Source organism: Chaetura pelagica, unplaced genomic scaffold (assembly GCF_000747805.2).
Source record: "Chaetura pelagica isolate M959 unplaced genomic scaffold, ChaPel_1.0 scaffold83, whole genome shotgun sequence".
Classification (NCBI taxonomy): domain Eukaryota; kingdom Metazoa; phylum Chordata; class Aves; order Apodiformes; family Apodidae; genus Chaetura; species Chaetura pelagica.
The window spans coordinates 1,924,318-1,937,828 of NW_009952893.1; the positions used below are offsets into that span (position 1 = coordinate 1,924,318).

General features: G+C 33.4%; 1 protein-coding gene across 1 annotated transcript in view; it reads right to left on the bottom strand.

The window, feature by feature from the left end:
- ASPH (aspartate beta-hydroxylase) overlaps positions 1–13,511 on the bottom strand; it is a 112,915-nt gene that overhangs the window by 88,736 nt on the left and 10,668 nt on the right. The gene's annotated exons all lie outside the window — the stretch shown is intronic.

Genomic DNA, 13,511 nt, shown 5'->3' on the forward strand with positions numbered 1-13,511 from the left:
AAAAAAAAAAAAAAAAAAAAAAAAAAAAAAAAAGAGGTAGCAGGTTTTTCACAGTTTTTCTCTTTGGGGGAAAAGTGCTTCATACACTCCATTTTACAGGTTTTATGAAGAACTAATTTGAACTTAATAACATGCTGCTCAGAATGTGAAGAGTTATTTTAAATTCCTAAATTAAACCTTAGAAGTTCTGATAAAGAGAACTGCAGTTTCTTCAAAATCAGGTAATTACAGTCTCCAGCTTCTTTTGACAACTAAGTTACTACAGGAAAACACTAACGGAATTTCACCACAAAGATGCTTGCTATCTATCTATGACACACAATACTTCTAGATCAAAATATAACGAAAAGAAAGCAAACAGTAACAGCAGTGATCAACACCATGGTAAGAGATTAAGGTAATTCATAGACTTTAAAGATTATGACACGTCTTAAGACATCACATCCTTAAGAAGGAATGTATTGGTATTAGCCTAATCAACTATCCTTTACAAAGGATTCAATGAAGACTTAAAAAACAAAGAGGTTCAGACCGGATATAAGAAAAACTTACACCCCCATGCACTGCCCCTACCTCCCCCATGAGGACAGTCAAATTAGTGGGAAAAGGCTGCACAGAAAGGTAGTGCGTTCCCATCCTTGGAGATTTTAAAGACCACGCTGGATAACAGCCAGCTTATCCTGGTCATACCTCTGAGGTCACCCTGTTTTGAGCAGGATGGTAGAAAAAAGGTCTTCTGAAGTTCATTCCAAAAGGAATTCTCCTCTAATCCTACATAATTTTTCCTAGGTTCATATTTAAGTATCAATTCAAAGGTCAATTAGGACAAAATTATGTTCTAAAATAGACACACACTACTCAAAACAAACTAGCTGCTCAAGAGCTGCATGCACAGAAATAAATAGAAAATATTAAGAAAGCAGAAGCTACACTACAATGTACACTCCTGTATTGGTGACAATCTTGTAAAAGCAACATTAAGGGGAACAATGTAAGTATTACATTTCAAGTTAGTAAAGTTTTCTAAAAAAGAACTACCGTGTTTCTACCGAGTCAAACATATCTGAATACACACAGAACTAGTATGGTTCAGAACAACTTTGTGTGAACTACAGAAACAGCAACTCTGCTTTCAGAAATACAGGACACTCCCCTTACATATACACCTCTAAGTAAGTCTTCTTATCTTCAATAACCCACATGTCCAATTCTCAGCAACCACTTGCTGTTTCATGAACAATAAACAGATTCAAAATATTTCAAAAGATAGTATTTCACAGCGAACAAGCAGCTAGGCTGTGTATAGGGAGAGAAGGGACTAGCAAGAGTATTTCTTTGTTTTGCTTTATCATTTCTGAACTTCACTTTCAAGCTTTTTATACACATCTATCATGTGTTAATCACTGATTCCTATTCAATCCTAGTGAAAATATAGTATGTTAAGTAATTTATTTTTTGCAAGACACTAGTTTCTCTTATCTTTTTATTACAATAAAGTTGCGTTCAGTTTTTACTTGCCTAGCACACTGCTTGAGCTTATGTGGTAACTTGCCACGTTAAATTGAATGACAATAATATTTCATAGATATATACAACAGCACAACAAATCTCTGGGGCAAAAATCTCATTTTATTGTGTGACTATCTGTACAGCTTGGAGTGCTGCCCAAATAAAACACTCTTTGGAAAAATAATAATAATAAAAAAAAACAAACAACATTTTCAGCACCCGATAAACTTTGGGTCATAGATACATTATGTTAATCAGAAAGACAACTCATTCCAAATTTCACTCCCAGGCAGTTACAACTTCTGTCACATTAGGGGAGAAAATAAGTGATGTGCACTGTACCACCATGCTACCATTCTTAAGAAGTGTGATTTGAGTGCTCTCCTGTCAAATATGTATCTTCACACTTATTAAAGATGAACATGTCTATCATGACAGAAACTTAAAAGAGAATGCTCATTATGCAAGTGCATTTATTGAAACTTCATTCTGTCAAGTTTTTGCTAAGCACTATAAAATTCATAACACACACATCTTTTGCATTCTTCTTCACACATATAAATATTTAGAAAATAGCTCAGTATATCGTCTCTGTTAATTATCACAGCTAGAATCTTAAGCTACTGTACTATTTTCTACAGCTTTCATTTGAACAATTTTTCATAACTTTGCTTTAAAAAAAAATTAAATACATCAGATGATATCTTATCCTATTACCACATATCCTATACCTCTAGGGATACCAAAGCACCTTACAGAGAAACTTCTGTGATGTATTGAAAGTCTGAGGTACTCTTACACACAAAATTTAAGCAAAGCCATGAACAGAATCAACATTCAGGACTTCAATCTTACATCATCACTCACGTGCATATACTCACACTCACACCTTAGTATTGTTTTCTTTAAAGCAATATGCAGTATAACAACAATAAATCTTCAACTTGCATTACAAATTTTGTTCTGAATCTTGTGTAATTTTATCGTGTAATTAATATTTCAACATACTAAGCAATATTATTTGTCTGTAGAATTACAAAATACTACTTTCTCATATAAACTTGAAAGCAAGTAGATTTAATAGCATACGAGACATCTCTGCAGAAATGTTTTGTAACTTTGCATATTCTAATGAGACTGTTGGATAAATCATTCCTTGGTGATAAAAATATAGAAGCTTTAAGAGCAAACAAACATGGGAGCTTGCTTACAGAAGTATCATGTACTTTATAAAACATTTTTTTAAGAAAACAATGGCTGCAAGAATACATAAGCTGTTCTCTAATCAAGTTCAACCAGAATACAGTAGTAGTAGCATATCACTTCCTAAAATCTGATTGGAATCCAACAATACCTATCAATGGTGAAATTGGTGGCCTAAGTATTAATTACAGAAGTTTGGAAAACTTGGAATAATTAGGACACAGTTAACTGAAAAGTGGCAATCAATCAAGTTTTCAGACCTAGATAACCAATAAATAAATAAAGGACCTAAGAAAGAAAAGCAAAATATATTGTCCCAGGATCACTAAACAAAAGTGTTGCAGCATCCTGGCTGAGTCTCATAAATATACGTAAAGCTAAAGTTGTTTTGAGTGTTTGTGTAAGAAACAGTTTTCTCAGTCTACTCGGGGGAAAAAAGTTTAGCAGGGAATATTTGACACCTATTTGCTAATCTCCTATGATAATATTTTCATTAATGTTCATCTCGGTTGTTTTCATGAAACAGAAATATTTTCTTGCAAGTTTCCACTATATATGTCCAGATTTTCCTCTTATTATTGCTTTTAAACTTGCATTTGATATACAATATTACATACTTATTCCCACATCAAGAAAATAGCATTTTAATACAGAAAACAATGAAAGGGAAACAAGCAAACCACCAGATTTAGAGAATGCTTGAAGTAAACAGCATCATTTTGACATTTCTGTTTTCAATACACACTATCAGCCAGGCATATTAACATATGTATATTTCACAGCAGAAATTTTTGGTTTGTGTTTACAAAGCCTCTATACACTTAACAGTTTTCAAACAAGTATTGTAGGTTGCCTTTATTCATATATATTTCCAGAAAACATCTTCTCATTGTCATATTTACCACATTTAAAGATATATGATGGACTTCTCATTCTCGAGGTCTGTTCCTCATTAGCAGAACCAGAACTCTGTTTATTTCTTTTCTTTCTTGTCTTCCTTGGATGGGTTTTTAACTATCTTTTTTGTTTCTTTGTCTTTTCCCACCTGCATAGTACCATCCTTTTCACTGGCTGTTTTTTTTGCAGTGTCCTTGGACTTTACATTTTTATCTAGGCTCTTTTCCTTTTCCTTTCCTCTGTCCCTTTTAGCCTTGTCAGAATCTTTCTTTAATTTATTCATATCAACAGCTTTCTTGTCCTTTCGATCAGTAGCATCTTTTCCCTTCCTGGCTTTCTTTTTTTCTTCCTCATCTTTGACGTTTTCCTTCTTGGATTCCTGCTTCTCCCTTAATTTCTTGAGTGGTTCTTTAATAGCTTCTTTTACTTTTTAGTTTTTCAGTTAAAAAAGAGGAAATGTTCAATAAGAGAACCATTCTTAGAACAGAAAATGTTTTATGAACAACTATCTAAAAGCTTTGACTGAATTCTTACTTAATGTTTGTTAGATGCCAATGTAAACTTGTATGATTAACTAATTACGCTTTAAGCAATTTCAACAAATTAGTTTTGACTTTTAGCAGTATCTCACACCATGCAGCCAGCCAATAACCTTACCTTACTGCAACTGCATTCAAGTAAAGCATTACACTAGTGAAAACCATGCCTTTATTGTCTTACTGTTAACTAACACGCACACAATGCTAAAACCAATTCTGTCTGTGAGCATGAAAATCACAGTAGATTTTTCAATCTTTGACAACAGCATGACAGTTATAGGGTTTAAAAATGTCAAGAGAACCACCAAAAGATATTTTTTTTTCCCACAGGTTTCTCAACTTTCTAAAACTACAACTGAAAGTCTTATGACTACAACGCTTTCCTGACATTGTTATCTCAGCTTAAGCCACGACTTAAAAATGTTTCTGAAGTATGTACTTTACAAATAAGAACACACAACAATTAAGAGGAAGCAGCAATGTTGGGGTGAATTAAACAAACTCCAAAGGAGGTACCTCAGTTTGACTACATTCAGTGTTCTAAAAGTAACAACTGCCGACTAATTTTTGTATCTCTGCTTTTCCATATGTAGCATTATTAGTAATACCTTTTTCTTTGTTTTTTTTTTGGAGTTGTATCTTGTGCTTATTTTCTCTATTTCAATTCTCATTTGGCTGTGACATGGTATCTAGATAATATATCAGAAGAACAGTCAGAACAGCATCCCTGAAATTACATGTTCAATACTTATTTTCACTTTGACAACAGTTTCAAAAACGTGTCAGTACCAGCAGCATTCACCAGGACAAGAAATTTTTTAATCAATAAGATGTAGAATTTTTCCCATTAGATCTCTGAATGCAATATTTGTACCTAATTTTAAAATTAATACTCCAACCACATTATTAAAAAGCAATACAAATTTATATGTAAAATACAACGCCCTATTTTTATACAGACTTTCGAGAGAAATCATAGTCTGTTGAGGGAAAAACCAGGCAAGTGACAATATTTCTCCTGTAACATCTACCTTTAACTGCTCTGTAATGCATCTGTGGAGTGAACAATTCAATCGCACAGCTCAATCTAAAAGGAAAAATCACATTTCCTTCTAACAAGTTAGTTTCAGTGTTTTTGCATAAAGAATTTGAACATTTCTTCATTCTCACATCAAACATTGAAAAATAATCCCAAACTCAGGAATTACTTGTTAAATTACATTTATTACATTCTTGGTAACACTCAATTTGTAACCAAGTCATACCAAGCATGATGTGGAACAAATGCTAAAAATTTCAACTTGCATGCAAGATGCTATGAGAAGTCACTTTCATATGAGCATCAGAGCTTCTCTCATCAAATGCACTTTTTCCTTAATGAGACTTTGTTTTCCAAACAGCCTGCATTTTTCACATAATGCTAGAAAAAACACATTAAGTCTAAGTGTCTTTAATGCAACAAAGGGACCAGCTTCTTCACTCAGCACTATGCTGCCTTAAGGTAAGTGAGCACATCTAAAGTTAAGCACCAGAAATACATCCAGGACTTTTTTTTGCTGAGATTAATTAACTTTTTTAGTCTCTCTGTTGCATTGAATACATTTAGACCATTATGTCCTGTTCACACAGCAATGTAATAATAAGTATGTGGCATAAATCCGCTGCTAGCTGTCTACTTCGGGCTTTTGGAGAAGGTGCAAGTATAATCACAATCAATCCTGCAAATACCTCTATAGGGGAATTACTGAACTTTGCTTAAATTCCTCCTCCCATAAGAAAGTGACAAAACTATTTAAGCACTTCAGCAATAATTAAGGTGCTCAAGTCCTATTACAATATAGTAATATCATCAAGAAATCATAAAAGATAACTGAAGGAGGATTTCACACAGAGCAAAATCTTTATGTAAATCACAACTTTTTATGAAACATGCAGAATATGAAGTTATCAGTAACAACTTAAAATTCAAACAAGACAACTGTTGTAAAAAAAACTGCAGAAGCAAAATGCAATCTCAAGTTAGGAAAACACTCACATTGCCATTAAATTACAATTGGCAGTGAAAAAAAAGCTCACTGAAAAATGAGGAGGAAAACAGCCTTGCTGTACCATTAGGCAACACTTAGCCAACATAGCTAGTATTAGTAAACATTCTTATAACCTGCAATCTGTATTTGCAATGCACATGCAGCTCAGACTTCATTATCTGCATAAAGTTCCACAAGAAAAAGAACATTAAAAATACCTTTGACTTTAGTTTTTTTCTTGGCTACCCCTCCTGGCTCCTCACCTGATTTGTTGCAAAATGGAAATAGGTTATGAACATATCTGTGATGCTCAACAAACATGACATAACATTTTCCCATCTGCCAGGCTATGTAAAAAGTTACCTTTTCACAGCACACAATGCTTCAGAGAGATACCAAATGTTACATCATTAAGAATAAGGCATCTTGAGTAGAAGACCACCACAAGTACAGACACAGAAGACTAATTAATCCAACAGAAGTACCACATTACTAGAAACATGCTACTTGAGATGCTTCTTAATTTAGAGCTAGCTGAGTTCTCTCCAGATAGCATGATACCATGTAATTATGACCAACATCCCAGCTGATTTCTCTAGTAGGTATTGTGCCAGTTCTCTCTCAAGCCCACTAACTTATATTTCCATACAATCTTATAAATCTCTAATAAACATTTTAACTCAAAAGACCTTCAAGCATATATGCATGCAAACTATACAAACTGTATTTTCTTACAATGGATTACAATCTACCTTATCTACCTTTCTTTATCCAATGAGAAATGTTTTGGAAAAGGTATTACTCACATTCTAAAAGCAGTTAACATTTCATTTCAGTTAAAATACTTACTGCTTTACTTAAGATCATTTAACACTGTTAAGAATTTAATTTAAAAAATAGGCCCTACTCCCCAAAGTGCTGCCCTCTTTCCTCATTGGAGCTAACAGAAACTGAACTCATTCTGCATCTTGATTGTGCTTTATAACTAGTTCCACAACAGGTATGAATGCAAAAGCCTTCCCTAAAATACATATAAGACAGCCTCATCTTTCATCTCATAAAAAGAGATTGGATTATCACAATCATCTTGCTGTGGATTAACACTTAAATCCTGTAAACACAACTACCTTAACCACACAAATCGTGCATTGCTACCTAGAAACCAACTAGAAAGATAAGAAAAGTTATGATACATTTTTTAAACTCATACATAATCTTATTAAAATAGAAAAGATATTCCTATGTCTCAACATTAGGGTTCTCATTCGGACATATAAAACACCTACATTAAACATCTGAACTTCAAGCTTGGGTTTCCAGAAAGCTATTAATAACTACAAAAAAACACCTCAGCACTCATCCTTAAAAAACAAACCAAACTAACCTTCCATATTCTACACTAAAAACAATTTATAAATTTAAGGAATGTAGCCATTAGAGTAATTCTAATCAATTACATTTCTATCTTACATATTTTCAAAGTATCAAGAATTAATATTATGGGCAAAATATCTTTAAAATGGTTTAGGCAGGTAAAAATACAATTTTTAGACAAATTTTCTTACAAACTCATACCTGGAATATGCAAGCCTTTTTAAGCTCTTCCCTCACAGTTTACCATCATTACTGAAGTCCGGAGTTCAAACTTGACTGAACTCATATTCAATCTTATAACTTCTAAGCAGTGTGTATGAAGTAAGTAAACAAGTTTCTCATATAAAAGGAAGAACAGGGTCCAACTTCATTACACTACAGCATCAATGAAAACATAAATAATAAGAGGTACTCAGAAAAGCTGTAGAAAGCCATATGTAAATTTTCAGCTCCTCCCCTCTTTTTATAGTATAATCAAATATTACTAGGTAATTCAAGAAACACTCATACAGCATCTCTTGACAAGGAAAACAAAAAATTCTATAAAGAGCTGTACACATGAAAATTATCATGCACATATTTGAAATTATTTTAAAATAAAATCATCTGCACTATGTTGAACACTGCAAAATGCCTTGTTTCCAGATTATCGATATTTTCAATTGTTAACTATTCAGGGAAGCAGTAATTATTTTCTGTTCCTATACAATGAATAGTGGTAAGATTCTCAGCAAATTATCAATAGATGACATAATTCCATAAATCATGTATAATTTAACATATTACAAATAGACCCATTTATGGGAAAAGTATGTCGAATAATGTATTTCAAGATCTCTACTATTAATGTCATAATCACAAGACAGAAAACCTGCTACATCTTGATTTCCACCTTGACTGGGTCCCTACAATGGCAACAGCACAGTGAAGTCTCATTTGTGAGCCCAAGTAGGTTGAAGCAAGACACTGGTGCAAAAACTTTCACTTTGCCAATATAGTAACATCCTGGGACATGTGATAAAATCTGGCATCTAGGTAAATTAATTGGCGAACACTTCAGCTCTCACAGCTTCAGTGCACATAAGCCAGTGTCCAGAATTTAATTATGTAACTGAATTTCTGGACTTCTAGTCTAAGTTCCCATTCAAGTGTCATCACATTTTTTTTGAGCTAGGATTTAAGGTTCTTCTTTTTCCCCACTCAGTGCTATATTATAAATGTCCAGTGCTGTCAACCCAAAATGAAATACAGAATTTTTAATCATATATATGGTTACGATGGAATGTCAGAAATGGCTACTATTGGAGTCAAGTGAATTAAAAAGTAGACTTCAAAGTTAACATAGCTGGATAAGTTCCTGATATTTTCAAAATAACTCCTTTAAACAGTCTTACTAAAGTTTTAATATACATGTCAAACTGGTTATTTTTACATTAGGCTTAATGGTAGATAAGTTAGTATCTTGACTGATTCTTTGAAACTTAGATCATTGCAAAGCTGCCTAATTATGCAACAAAAATCCAGTTGTTTCCTCCATTTTTCCTCATTAAAATTTTCAAGAACAAGTTCCATAAATAGAACTCCCAAGTGGGAGATCAGCTTTAGAGTTTCAGCATCAAAAGAAAAATACATTAATACTATTTTTAATTTGGAAAGATAAGCACTTCAAAACAAAAATAATAGATAACACAAAGTACTTGGACCTTTTGAGCAGTTTCACAGATGTTGACAGACAACATTCTCATATTTAACAACAGATTGAGAAACATTGTTTATTCTTGCATATGCAAATTCCATCCTGTTCATTTAACAATACTGAGACCTTTAATCATCTTGCTATACAAAAGACTTGGCCACATGAAAAAAATCCAATAAATCAATTTCACCAGAACATCTCCCTGTGTAGACCCTTTTTAACCTGTAGCCTCATCCAACAGATGCAAGCTAATTAAGGTGGCTTATCCACTTACATGTGAAAAAGACTACACATAAGCACAGAGAGCATATGGTGAAGGTTAGCACTAAGCAACTGACAGACAGAACTCACTAGCCTTCTGCAATTTGTGCAAAGCCTGTATAAAAGAACAAAAAGCATCAAGCTCTAAATATTAGGGTTTGTGTTCAGACTCTTGCCTTAATTCATGAGGTCCCATCAAAAACCTCCTTCACCACACAGAAAATTAGCAAAAAGATATTAAAATTGCAGAATAAAAAAGGCAATACAGATCAGTAAGCTCCAAACATTAACCTTTTTCTCTTTTTGTTTTCCTTCTTCAGAAGAACTTCCATGTCAGAAAAAGCTTTTATTGTTTGTGTATGCACTTGCACATAATTATTACTATTTTTTGCATTTATAATATGCTACGTTGGCTATAAAAAGTCTTCTGCTGAAGAAAATAGCTCACTGACAAAGAGCTAGCACCCACCTACCTTAAACTGAACTCATTACCTGTATGAAGAGCATGGGCACACCAAAGTCTGTAACCCTCACAAATGCAAGACAATTTTTTTGATTCATACAATTAACATTAAAAAATAAATTAAAATACTCTCAATGCATTCTCAGCAAATTGCTTTAATATCTGTTCCTTATTTAACTGCCTAAATTTAGAAGAATAATCTAAATTAGAGACATGGAGCAGAAAGCATCTTCTTCCCTGAAGTCACAGATGCATGTATCACAACTTGTATAAGAAGCTAAAAGAAACGGATAAGCAAGTCTTGCTTTTATTAGTCTCACCTTGAGGAATCCATCTTAACCGACCATAAGAAAGACAAAATTGAACATATTTCTTGCTGCTGTGCCTTCATTATGATAGCTGCTTAACTGATGGCAACCAAATAGGGAAAATAGTAAGCATCTATCCAAAATGACTAAACTGTCCACAACAGCTTTCCCCAGCTCTCAAACACTAATCAACTCGTGTACAATACAGCTGGATTTTCAGCTTTTTTTCAGCTGAATTTTCAGAATTTCAACATATGCAAACAATTTTGTTTGTTCTCTTAAATTCTAAGTTATTCTATATTTATTTCTCCCACATAAAACATTATCTTAATTTCAAATTAGATATTGTTGAAGGTGGTCACAGAAATCTGGGGTTCAAACCTTCCATACATTCTCAGCCATTCCAGATATATGTGTATTAAGGTGTTTTTTCCATAAAGTTTCTTTGCATTAGTATCACAACAAAGCAAGGCAGAGCTTATGCTAAAAAGGTTAATGCAGTATTTTGTTTGAAAGTTGTAAACTTCTGCTGAAAATTACCAGCTGAAATAGCAAACATTTACATGAGAAAATGACAAAGCAAGACATCCCACAAATTTCTAAAAATGCTGGCCAAACTGGAAGACTGCGGGTTTAGTCATAGATATTTAGGTCTGGAGCTCTGTAAAATTTAGTAGAAATGACCTGTAAGGAATATGAAGGTAGCTAATGAAAGCTCCGTTCCTAATTTAACAAGAAATCACTCAATTTTCATTCTTTACTAGCTAGAAAACCCAGCAAGTTCCTATCACATAAACAATATATTTTCCTTATTAAAAACATAATTTGCTATTTTTTTTATTCCTGTTTTAAAGTCTCAAACCAAAAACTGCAGATAAAAAGCAGAAGATCTGCCTTCTGAGATAATTATTCTAAAATAATATCAAAAGGCAAATCTGCTACAGTTTTCTACCTACAGTTTAAAACCACTTCAAGAGTTTTCTGGACTTCTTTTAAAACATTATCAGTTATAAAATATAGTCAGTGTATTAGTCACCACAAACCAAACTAAAAATTTAGGTTTCAATTTATTCAACTAATTTCAAACACTTTGTGTGGACTTGGAAGCAGGAGTTCAGACATCCTTCCTTATTTCCATATTTTGCTCAGCTTAATCTTTTTGTTGTTAAACAACAAAAATCCACAAAAAAACATACAAAAAATCCCACAACAAACAAACAACCTGCCATGCTGATAAAACTCATCTAAATCTTATTACCACCCTTATTAGCCAAGTCCTACTTGCAATCACAACAATTAATGCAACATTTTAAAATCAAAATTTATTCCAAACTTATGACAAACATTAAAAGCTAGTGAGGGTTTAATTATTAACTCAAAAGGAACTACACCAGGCAAGAGTGAACACTTCAGGGGAAAAAAAAAAAACAAACAACAAAATATATTCAGGAAAACTAAACATTCTAGAAAGTTATACAGTAATTACAGAATCACAGAATGTTAGGAGCTGGAAGGGACCTCTGGAGATCATCTAGTCCAATCCCCCTCTGACAGAGCAGGTTGCACAGGATGGCATCCAGACGGATTTTGTATGTCTCCAGAGATGGAGACTTCACAACTTCTCTGGGCTGCCTGTTGCAGTGCTCTGCCACCCTCAAAGTACGTAAGTTCCTATTCATGTTTAGATGGAACTTCCTGTGTTCAAGTTTGTGCCTGTTACCTCTTGTCCTGTCAGTGAGAACAACAGAAAAAAGACTGGCCCCATCCTCCTGACACTAAGTATTTATAAGCAGTGATAAGTTTTCCCCCTCAGTTTTCTCTTCTCCAAACCAGAAAGATCCAAATCCCTCAACCTTTCCTTATAAGAGATGTTCTAGTCCCCTAATAATCTTCTTGGCCCCTTGCTGTACCCTCTCCAGCAGTTCCTTGTCCTTCTTGAACTGGGAAGCCTAGAACTGCACACAATATTCCAGATGTGGCCTCACCAGGGTAGAGGGGGAGGATAACCTCCACTGACATGCTTGCCACACTTTTCTTAATGCACCACAGGATGGCATTGGCCACACTTGAATTTGTTGAATCCCCTCCCTCCTTTAACTCCTCCTAAAAAATATTTATTCCTACTAAAATAGTTTTTGAGCAGACTTCTACTCACTTAAAAATCAACAAGAAACTTCCACAATATCAAATCAGAACCTTCTTGGTCTGCATTTCATCTCCCTAGCTCAAGTTTAACTGTTTACTGATATATCCAGTTATTATTAAAAGTAAATGAAATAATTTATTGTTATGCCTGCTATGCTTAAGTTTGTATGTTTGTATGTTATACTGAAGCCTTAATGCTAGAGGATGCAGGCTGAAATCTTAACCTGTTTCAAAACTAAAATAATTTTCACTTGCTTTGGTATGGCAATTTTAAAGCAGTTTCACATGCCAGTTTTAAACAGCTTTCATTAAATTATCCAAATCCAGGTTCTGCTCAATCTTTAATAAAAAGTAATAAAGAAACATTATGGATAAGCATTTACTTTTAATAATAACTGGATTGAGCACATTACTATTTTATTAAAATGACAGCTCAGGTTCAGCTTTCAGCACCTGATATAAACTGCAGAACACAATTATAAACTCCTCTTCCTATACCGATAAACTTTCTGATAGCAGACAGAATTCATGTACATGAAAAATATTTGTGGAACAACTGTAATAAAACAGTTCACAGTTTCACACAATTACGTTTGTGAATTTAGCAATGAATAGAAGACATTATATTCTAATTTCCAATTAATCTTTAATATATTCAGTATTACAATAGAAATACATAATCACAGATTCCCGATCCCATAGAAGTCCCATCTTAAAAAGCTCACACAAATTTAGAACAGCCCTTGTGGTATGACTTATAATAAAAAAAAAATTATTGAAAAATTAGTTTGAAAACAGACAAATCAATGGGAATCAACCATGCAATGACATAAGACCTGAATGCAGCAGATGTTACCTAACTTAGAAATAAATGTTCTGGTAAAATTTTCAAGCACTTTTAAATGATGTGCTTTCAGTTGAACAGGTAAAAATCTGAGAAATCAGCAAATCTCCAAATAAATTATTTATTAAAATTATATTTCACAAGAGAATTATCATTGTCATGTCTATATTAGGAATTAACATGTAAGTATGTATTTACATAATGCAGTCATGCTAGATACTTTACAATTAAAGCTTTTACAAAAC